The sequence below is a fragment of the Salarias fasciatus genome, chromosome 4 (genome assembly GCF_902148845.1).
Source record: "Salarias fasciatus chromosome 4, fSalaFa1.1, whole genome shotgun sequence".
NCBI classification, from domain to species: domain Eukaryota; kingdom Metazoa; phylum Chordata; class Actinopteri; order Blenniiformes; family Blenniidae; genus Salarias; species Salarias fasciatus.
In genome coordinates, this window is record NC_043748.1 from 26,772,554 (window position 1) to 26,782,251 (window position 9,698).

Below are 9,698 nucleotides of genomic sequence, written 5' to 3' on the forward strand. Positions count from 1 at the left end.
AGCCGCACCGGGCCGTCTTCCATCCAGTTGTGCAGCCACAGGTCACTAGCTCCTCACAGCATCTGGAACTGCAGGCAACGACATGAGTTCAGGAACAAGCACGTTGTTCTCCATCTTCCATCCCATATTTTCAGGGGGTGGCAGCACCGGGTACTGCAGGTGGGCCTGCCGCCAAGCCGAAGTCTGGAGGTGAACATGATGGATGTGAAATTTCAGAGCGTCTCTGGTGGGTGGGTCTCTCTGTGGTCATGCCTTTAACAAACAGGCCCAAACGGACTTCACTGATGTTGTTTGTGTTGTTTGCACCGTATAATTTACAGAAAAACATTTCTGCATCCATGATGGTGGAGTCACTAAGCTCAGGACCTTCACAAAGCCCCTTGAGTAGATGGCTGTGCTGTCTAAATACATTCCAGCAGGTCTTCTTCGTGTGTCCTGAAATGTATGATGTCGAGTCACTCCCAGCGACTGCATGGAAACCTGGAAGTGGCTCAAGAACCTCTTCATCCATCTGCAGCTTTTCCACAACTGCACGGATGGGGATGTACTTTCTGTCCTTTGCTGTCCCTGCTTTCATCCAGATTTGTTGGCATGGCATTCACAGTCAGTGGCCAAAAAAAGAAAACAATAATGACCTCTTCGGAGGAGTCCATCTTTTTTTCACCAGCTGTCCTTATTCACACAGAATAAAAACCGTTTTTAACGTGCGAATCACCGTGGCAGCGGTTGGGGGGAGAGGGGGAGGGGGGACACCAGGGACAGCTGGGCGTACATCATGTGGAAGCGCCGGCTTTATTGTTGTAAGAACACAGAATTCCGCTAGAGGGCGACCGAAGTTACGCATTATAGCTTTAAGAGGTTGCACATGTAAAAGAAACAAACACAAAAAGAAGAGAACATGATGAACCTACAACTTTGTACCCTGGAATCTGTCAGAGATGGTGAGCAGGCCCACAACATTTCTTACAAGCAAACTGGAGGATCTCCAAAAGATCAAAGGTTGGGACCCAGCACTGTGTTGTTTGGAAACCGAATCAGAACATAAGAGGCCGATGGCTACAACCCTTTAAAAACATGAATGTAACCCTGTGAGGAATCTTCCCGACAACCAGCTTCCCCTCTGTCAGAGCACTACCCGACCTTAGCTACTAAAATTCTACATGGGGCCTTGAGCACTTTGATCAGGTGCTCATTATATCCTGTCTCAGCGATGTAGTGTTCCCCTCAGGACACGCACTTCTACATCGGTGCTTCTGTGCCTAAATGTAGAAGAAGACAATCTAAAACCAAGTGTGATCTGTCTCCTGTGTCTCCAGAGAAATCAGTTTCCTTCCAACAGAGAAACCTGCAGACAGCACAGGAGACATACGTCCCGAAACATCCAATGATCTCAGGTAACATCACTGATGATGTGTTCAGGTGCACCAGAAGATTCTGATGTATGTAACAACTAACTTTTCTGGCGAAACCAGTGACCACCAGGAAGAGGCTGGCTGACGACCAGGAAAAGACTGGTGACTACTGGAGAGACAGTTGGCAGCCTGGAAAGACAGCAACCGGGGCGGGGAGGGTCGGCAGCCCGAACCGCTTCCTCCGAGAGGAGGTAACCCACCACAAAGCTACAGATCAACTCATGGAAGAATACCCCCAGGGGTGCCCGAGAGGGGGGGAGGATGAGCACCCCAATCTGACGGATCCAAGAATACCGAACAATGGCAACAACCAATCGACTACGACCGCTGTATGCAGGTGTGGGAAAATCTCCAAAAATAGCCGTGGCCTCAAGATTCATCAGGCCAGGATGAAGTGTATGGTGGAGGAGAATATGTCACAGCGCACAGATGCCACATCTGATGAGACGCAGGAGGAGCCGGGCCAGGAATCACCCCACAGTGCCCAGAGCCTCTATGTGGCAGTACCTGTTCCCCCAACTCTGCCCCTGGCGAAGGTTCGAATTAAGTGGCCACCGGCCTGCAAGACAACAGTTTGGGAGCAGTTTGACGAGGACGTCGATAAAGTGCTTGAAGCATCTGCAAAGGGAGATGTGGATCGAAGGCTACAGACAATGACGACCATCATCATTAGTCTGGCCCAGGAGAGGTTTGGTGCAGAGGAGAAGAGACCAGTTCGGACACCCTACACCATTAACCGAAGGGCTGCCGAGATCCATAAAATACGACTGGAACTGAGGTCCCTCAAGAAGCAGCATAAGGAAGCCAATGAGGATCAGCGACCCCCCTTGGCAGGGCTGCGGGCCATCTTGAGGAAAAGGCTGATGACCCTGCGCAGAGCTGAGTGTCACCGAAGGCGTCGGAAAGAGAGAGCCAGGAAACGTGCTGGATTTATAGCCAACCCCTTTGGCTTCATGAAACAGCTGTTGGGGCAGAAGCGGGATGGGAACCTGGGCTGCTCCAAGGAGGAAATAGACCGGCATCTCCATGACATCTACAGTGATCCGTGCAGACAAGAAGACCTGGGCCAGTGCGATATCCTGGTAGAACCACCACCTCCCACCAAGGATTTTGACACCAAGGAGCCACTTCTGAGGGAGTTCCAGGAGGTTGTGAAGAAGGCCAGAGCTAGCTCTGCCCCTGGACCGAGTGGTGTCCCTTGACCAATCGCACTTGAAGCAATTGATGCATTTACTAATGGTTTCTTTCTTTCTTATGTCTATATTCTTGCTTGTGTTGTACGTGGCTTTGGACAAAAGCGTCTGCTAAATGAAATTGTAGAATTGTAGAATAAGGTCTACAAGAACTGTCCATTGCTGCTCAAGCGACTATGGAGGATGCTAAGGGTCGTATGGAGGAGAGGGAAGGTGGCTCAGCAGTGGAGATTTGCTGAAGGTGTCTGGATCCCCAAAGAGAAGGATTCCAAGAAGATTGACCAGTTCAGGGTAATCTCACTGCTAAGCGTGGAAGGAAAGATCTTCTTCAGTATAGTAGCAAGGCGGCTGGCGGACTTTCTCTCCAATAACAACTATGTAGACACATCGGTGCAGAAGGGAGGGATCTCAGGTGTACCGGGGTGTCTATAACACACTGGAGTGGTGACTCAGCTCATCTGGGAAGCCAGGGAGAACAAGGGAGACCTCACTGTGCTGTGGTTAGACCTAGCCAATGCATACGGCTCCATCCCGCACAAGTTGGTCCAGACCACCATGACCAAACACCATGTGCCACACCAGGTTGTGGATCTGATCCTGGATTACTACGACCAGTTCAGGATGAGAGTCACTGCGGGAGAAGTGACATCAGAGTGGCACATGCTGGAGGTGGGGATAATCACAGGCTGTACAATCTCTGTGACCCTGTTTGCGCTGGCAATGAATATGATTGTGAAGTCTGCGGAGCCAGAGTGTCGGGGCCCACGGACCCAATCAGGGACGCGCCAGCCCCCAATAAGAGCATTCATGGATGACCTGACAGTCACCACAGAGTCTGTGCCAGGATGCAGGTGGATCCTCCAAGGATTGGAGAGACTCATCCGCTGGGCCCGGATGGGATTCAAACCAGCCAAGTCCAGATCTCTCGTTGTGAAGAAGGGCAAGGTCACGGACAGGTTCCGTTTCAACATCGAAGGGTCAATGATACCATCAGTCTCCGAGAAGCCAGTGAAGAGCCTGGGCAAAGTCTTTGATAGCAGCCTCAAAGACTCCTCCTCTGTCCAGGCAACCTGCCAGGAACTGGGCAGCTGGCTTCGTGCAGTGGATAGATCTGGCCTCCCAGGCAAGTCAAAGCATGGATATACCAGCATGGTATATTGCCAAGGATACTCTGGCCGCTACTTGTGTACGAGGTCCCCATCTCCACTGTGGAAACCCTGGAGAGGAAAGTCAGCACCTGTCTCAGGAAATGGTTGGGGCTGCCCAGAAGCCTCAGCAGCATCGCCCTTTATGGAAACACCACGAAGCTCCGGTTGCCCCTGAAGTCTTTGGAAGAGGAGTTCAAGGTGACACGGACACGAGAGGTGCTGATGTACAGAGACTCAAAGGACCCGAAAGTGGCCCAGGCAGGGGTGGTGGTAAGGACGGGAAGGAAGTGGAGTGCCCAGGCAGCTGTGTTGGACGCTGAATCACGACTGCGCCACAAAGATCTGGTGGGAGTGGTGGCCCAGGGCAGAGCAGGCCTGGGGATGTTCCCAACACCACCCCATCGCAAGGAGTGTAAAGGGAAGGAGGAGCGTAGGCGAATTCAGGAGGAGGTCAGGATTGCCGTGGAGGAAGGAAGGACAAGCAGAGTGGCTGGTCTGAGGCAGCAGGGGGCCTGGACCAGATGGGAGCAGGCTATGGACCGTAAAGTCACCTGGACGGATCTCTGGCAGAGTGAACCACACCGCATCAGCTTCCTGGTCCGGGCAGTTTATGACGTCCTACCCAGCCCAGCGAACCTCTTCACCTGGGGTAAAGTGGAGACCCCGAACTGCCAACTGTGTTCAGGAAGAGGGTCTCTGGAACACATTCTGAGCTGCTGCCCAAAAGCGCTCGGCCAGGGTCGTTACACCTGCCGTCACAACCAAGTGCTGAAGCCGATTGTGGAAGCCATCAGCAAACGGATCAGCAGCTCTGGCCGAGGGCACAATAACACCAGTGCAATCACCTTAGTCAGAGCAGGAGAGCAGCCAAAGGCAGGCCGTAACAAACCACCAGCCGGGATCCTGGCAACAGCCCAGGACTGGCAGCTCTCTGCAGACCTGGTTGAAGCAGCTACGGTTCCCCCAGCACATTGCCCGCTCCGCCCTGAGGCCAGATATCGTTCTGGTCTCAGAGAGCACTAAGAACATCGTAATTATGGAGTTGACAGTGCCATGGGAGGACCGCTTGGGGGAGGCTCATGAAAGGAAGAGGACCAAATATGAACAGCTGGTCACCGACTGCCGTGCGCAAGGCTGGAAGGCAAGGTGTATGCCCATTGAAGTGGGCAGTAGAGGATTTGTGGGGCAATCACTCCATAAAACCCTCAGTGCCCTGGGCATCACAGGAACAGCAAGGAGCAGAGCCATCAAGAACATCACCAAAGCAGCTGAGAAAGCCTCGAGATGGCTCTGGATTCGAAGAGGAGAACCATGGGGACTAGTAAATGCCACCTGAACACAAGTCACAGTCTGATCAACCGTGGCTGGGTTGCCTGAGTAGGATGTATGATGTTTGAAAGACCCGAAACATCCGATGATCTCAGGTAACATCACTGAAGATGTGTTCAGGTGCATCAGAAGATTCTAATGTATGTAACAACAATCTGTCCTCCACACCTGTCTGTTCTCATGTTCTGCCCGGTGTGTTGGAGAGGTCACGGCCTGCAGAGCATGCTGAAGAGGGGCCAGGTGCCTGAGCTGGGGTGGGGGCGGTAATGTGTTGTCAGCGTTGAACTTGTTTGGTGGGAACTGTGTTGTTTCTGCTGTGGGTTCTCAATAACCAGGCCGTTGTTTGAAGAGAAAGGTACTTTATACGGCATATTTACAGACAGGATCACTTCCAACATGTCATGGCACTCCTGTGCATCTACTCACAGTCCCCCGAACGCCCCCTGCTGTCTGGAGGTATAAACAGTGTTCACATTAAACATCACTGCTGGGCAAATACATATTTGCTGATATCATTACATCTTCCTTTTTTTTTTCTTTTTCAAAATAATCACCTTCTACTTTCATAAACATAACCTCTCTCAGTTAACAAGATAAAACACTTATACTACTATCAGAAGGACATTTTTTTAGAGCACAGGTTAGAACATTTCTCGCTTATAATCATACAACCTTAATCTGTCCTGACAAAATTAACATTGTCTTACTTTATATATACACGTAACAAATAATGATAATCCTCTTTGTACTTGTAAAGCCAAACTCAGTTAACTTCAAATTAACAACAAAATCAGCTTGTACTAACCTCAGTCTGTACCACACAAGTACACAACTGTATTTAAAACTTAAAGACATTACGCCATCATAGCCTTAAAACCAACATATACACACATTTAAATCTGTTCAATGAGTCTCTCGGGTGGCTTCACATTTCTTGAAGACTTTCTGACTGTTTGTTCTTTCACCTGGGCTGGTGACTCAGGTGATGGAGTCTTGAGTGTGTGTTGAGGTTGTTCAGTAGCCTCAATCCTCTGTTCTCCAGTTGCAGGTTCCTTGAGAAGATCTCTGCGATTTCATCTCAGTACAGCTCCATCTTCTGTTTGAATGTTATATGATCTTGGTTGAACTTCACTCGGAACATTTGCCTTCTGTGTCCATGTGTTTGATTTGTCTTTAAACCTCACTGGGTCCTCAGCATGCAGTTCCAGTAGGTTCTTTGTTTCTCTGTTGTAATAGAACTTCTGCTTTGCTCTTTGCTGCTCCTTGAACTTCTTCACCTTGTTTCCCTCCTTTGTCTTCAGTAGGTCATCCTGGATGGGCAGGTTTGATCTCAGGCGTCGTCCCATTAGGAGCTGAGCAGGCGACTCACCGCACTCCAGTGGCGTTGTGCGGTAGACCAGCAGGCTCTGGTAGAAGTCAGTGTCACTGTCTCGTGCTTTACTCATCAGTCTCTTCACCGTTGGAACCGACTTTTCCTCTAGTCCGTTAGACTGCGGGTAGTGAGGGCTTGATGTTGTGTGAACAAAGTGCCATGCTGTGGCAAACTGTCTGAACTTCATGTTGGCAAATTGCGGTCCAATGTCTGTAACAACTTCAGTTGGCACACCATTTTTTTTTTTGTTTTGTTTCCGGGGGTTTTAAGTTTCGTTTTCCCGCGCGGTTTTGTTTTTCCTTTTTTCTTTTCTTTTTCATAATAATCTGGGCTTGTGCTCCACTGGGAGGCTGTGATCTGTGGGAGAGAGATGATAACTGGACCGAGGTCCACTACGATCGGGGCTGCAGCCGGACAGGACCAGGAAGCTCAGCAGGGGGGATCAGAGGCTTCCCGGGACACCGGGGAGGTTCCGATGGGGACCGTGGGGGGAGGCAGTCCCAAACCAGGAAGGCCTGTTCCTTTCCTTGGACTCCAGCTGGAGTCTGGACAACAATTATAGAGAAGCTGTTATGGAAATTCATTCATACAACTAAAAATATTCATGTTCTGACTCAATAAAAAACTTGTTCTGGAAATAGTTCTTTTACTATTGTGACAAAAAAAAATATTCAAATCTTTATTCTGAGGCTGTTGTGTGAATAAATAATCATTTATATAACTTTAAAAATTTTCATGTTCTGACTAAAATAAAAAAACAACTTGTAAATTGTATCATTGAGACTGTTCTGTAAATACTTTTAAAATGAACAATAAATATAGCAACTTCTGAGCAATCCATATCAATTTCAGACGTATTTTTTATTTTTTTTTTAATCAATTTCAGACTTAAAATAGTGTGCCAATTTCTGCCACACCCCATTTCCGGTTAAACCACGCCCACTTCCGGTTCAGGCCACGCCCCCTCCGAGTACAGATACGGATACAGATAGTTTGGATGGGTAAACAGATACAGATACAGATAGTGGTGCACTCGCTCATCCCTATAAGATAGCAGTCCATAAGTTAGATACAGATATTCGAGTACAGGTGAACAAGGCAGAAGCAAAGAGTATAATAAAACAAAATCTGAAGCTAAAGTGGCAGAAAGACTGGGATCAAGGCACAATGGGGCGGTGGTTTTACAAAATAAAGAAACGAATTGGAGGGATGCTCGAGGAAACAGGGAATAAAAAGCGAGATGTAATCATGACAAGATTAAGGATTGGGCACACTGGACTGAATGAATCACTTTTCAGAATAGGAAGACACTTGACGGGCAATTGTGACTTTTGCAGTCAGAAGGAATCAATAGAACATGTGATTTGCGTATGTCAAGAATATAATATCCATCGAAATAAGTTAGTAAAGAGACCGGCTCGACTGAAACAAAAACTGGAGCTGGTTAGTCTTTTACAAGAATCTGCTAACAGTGCAGGGAGGACAGCTTGATGGACATTTTTGATGGAGACTGAACTGTGCAATCGTATTTAGTTATTAGTATTATTATTGTTTTTTTGTTTTGTTTTGTTTTGTATTACAATCTAGGTTATGCGTCATCCTTGTATAACATTAAACCCTAAAGAAGAAGAAGAAGAAGAAGAAGAAGAAGAAGAAGGCGTGCTCCGCTAGTATCAGCTGGGCAGAGCGAAGGAGGAGGAAGTTCGCGTGGTGAGTAGTTGTGTGGCGTTTCTGCTCGTATGTGTCCTCAGGGGGCAGTGGGAACCTCACTACCCCCCACTACCCGCTACCCCCCACTACCCGCACTCCAGCTGCAGCCACGCCTCTCCTCCGCCTCTCCTCCGCCTCTCCTCCGCCTCTCCTCCGCCTCTCCTCCGCCACTCCTCACTGTCCCTTGAACCTACACACATGAGAGTCGCAGGTCTGGATGAGAAGGGGCTGCTACCTTCTCACAGATCAATTAAAGGTTTATTATCGTCTTCAAGGAAACTGAACCTGAAACTCTGGAGACCTGCTCCCCCACTGATTCACAGCTCTTTCCTCTTCAACGCGTCTCTCCTTCAGTCACAGAGGAGACTCAGTGTCTGTCTGTGCATCCATGAGTGTTTGCAGTGTGTATTGTACAGGGGAAGAGGCTGTTTGTCAGTCTGCTTGTGTGTGACTGAATTGACCTGTAGCGTCTCCCAGAGGGCAGAAGGTCAAACAGATCAGCCCAAGATGGAAGACATGGAGGCCGGAGCCTCCTGGAGTCCAGTTTCATCTGCTGCTGCGTCCTTTTTCTTCATCGAGGAGAACGAATAAGCGTCGGTCAGTGTTGGTTAAAGTACTCAAAAACCATACTCAAGTAAAAGTACAGATACTTCACAAGAAAATGACTTTGGTAAAAGTCAAAGTCACCCATTAAAATTTTACTTGAGTAAAAGTTTTAAAGTAGCTGGTATTTTCTGTACTTAAGTATCAAAAGTATTTTTCTTAGATTAAGTATACTTTAAAGTATTGAAAGTAAAAGTAAATTCTATAAATAAAAATGAAAGCGATACATTTTCAGAAATTTTGACTTTGTGAGTTTGCTTTGGCAGCATTTTGGAGAAGCCTCCATGTGAAGGAACAAAAAAAATAATACAAAGAATAAGCATTCCCTTCTTCTACATTTGTGTAGTTAGTAAAGTGTTTTCCTTTTTATGGATCTGTGCTATTTGGAATTACTTGAAATCTGAACCACAATTAAACATTTAACTGCCTTAGCTGCACGTCCATGTGCAGCCCACCGTGCAGGCTGACACAACGAGAACCTGAGAGAACAAAACCCTGAGAGAGAGAAAAATAAACATCTCTTCTTCTCTGTGAAGAACAAAGCCGTTTATTTTGCAGCCAGATAACGTTCCAAAAATTCAATGAACGATGGCAAATAAAATGATTTCAAAAACTGAGACTGAGGATCGCTAAACCTGAAGAGAACTGAGAATAAAGAAGGAAAAAAAAGATCTCTGATGCCCAGCTCGGTAATCACTACTGTAATGCAGATGCATGATGATGCAGGCCACCCACAGGCCTCAGCCCCTCACCCCCCACACACACACACCTAGCTGAAACTGAAAAGGTGCTTGTTCATCTTCAGAAGAAGTTGGTTTTCAAAGTTGCGAGAACTCAGTCTCGCTCTCCTCGGGGTGAAGACAAAGCCTGCGATGCTAAAGAGTCTCTGACATGCTGCTGAGGCGGGGAGAGGCGTGTTCAGCTTCACACA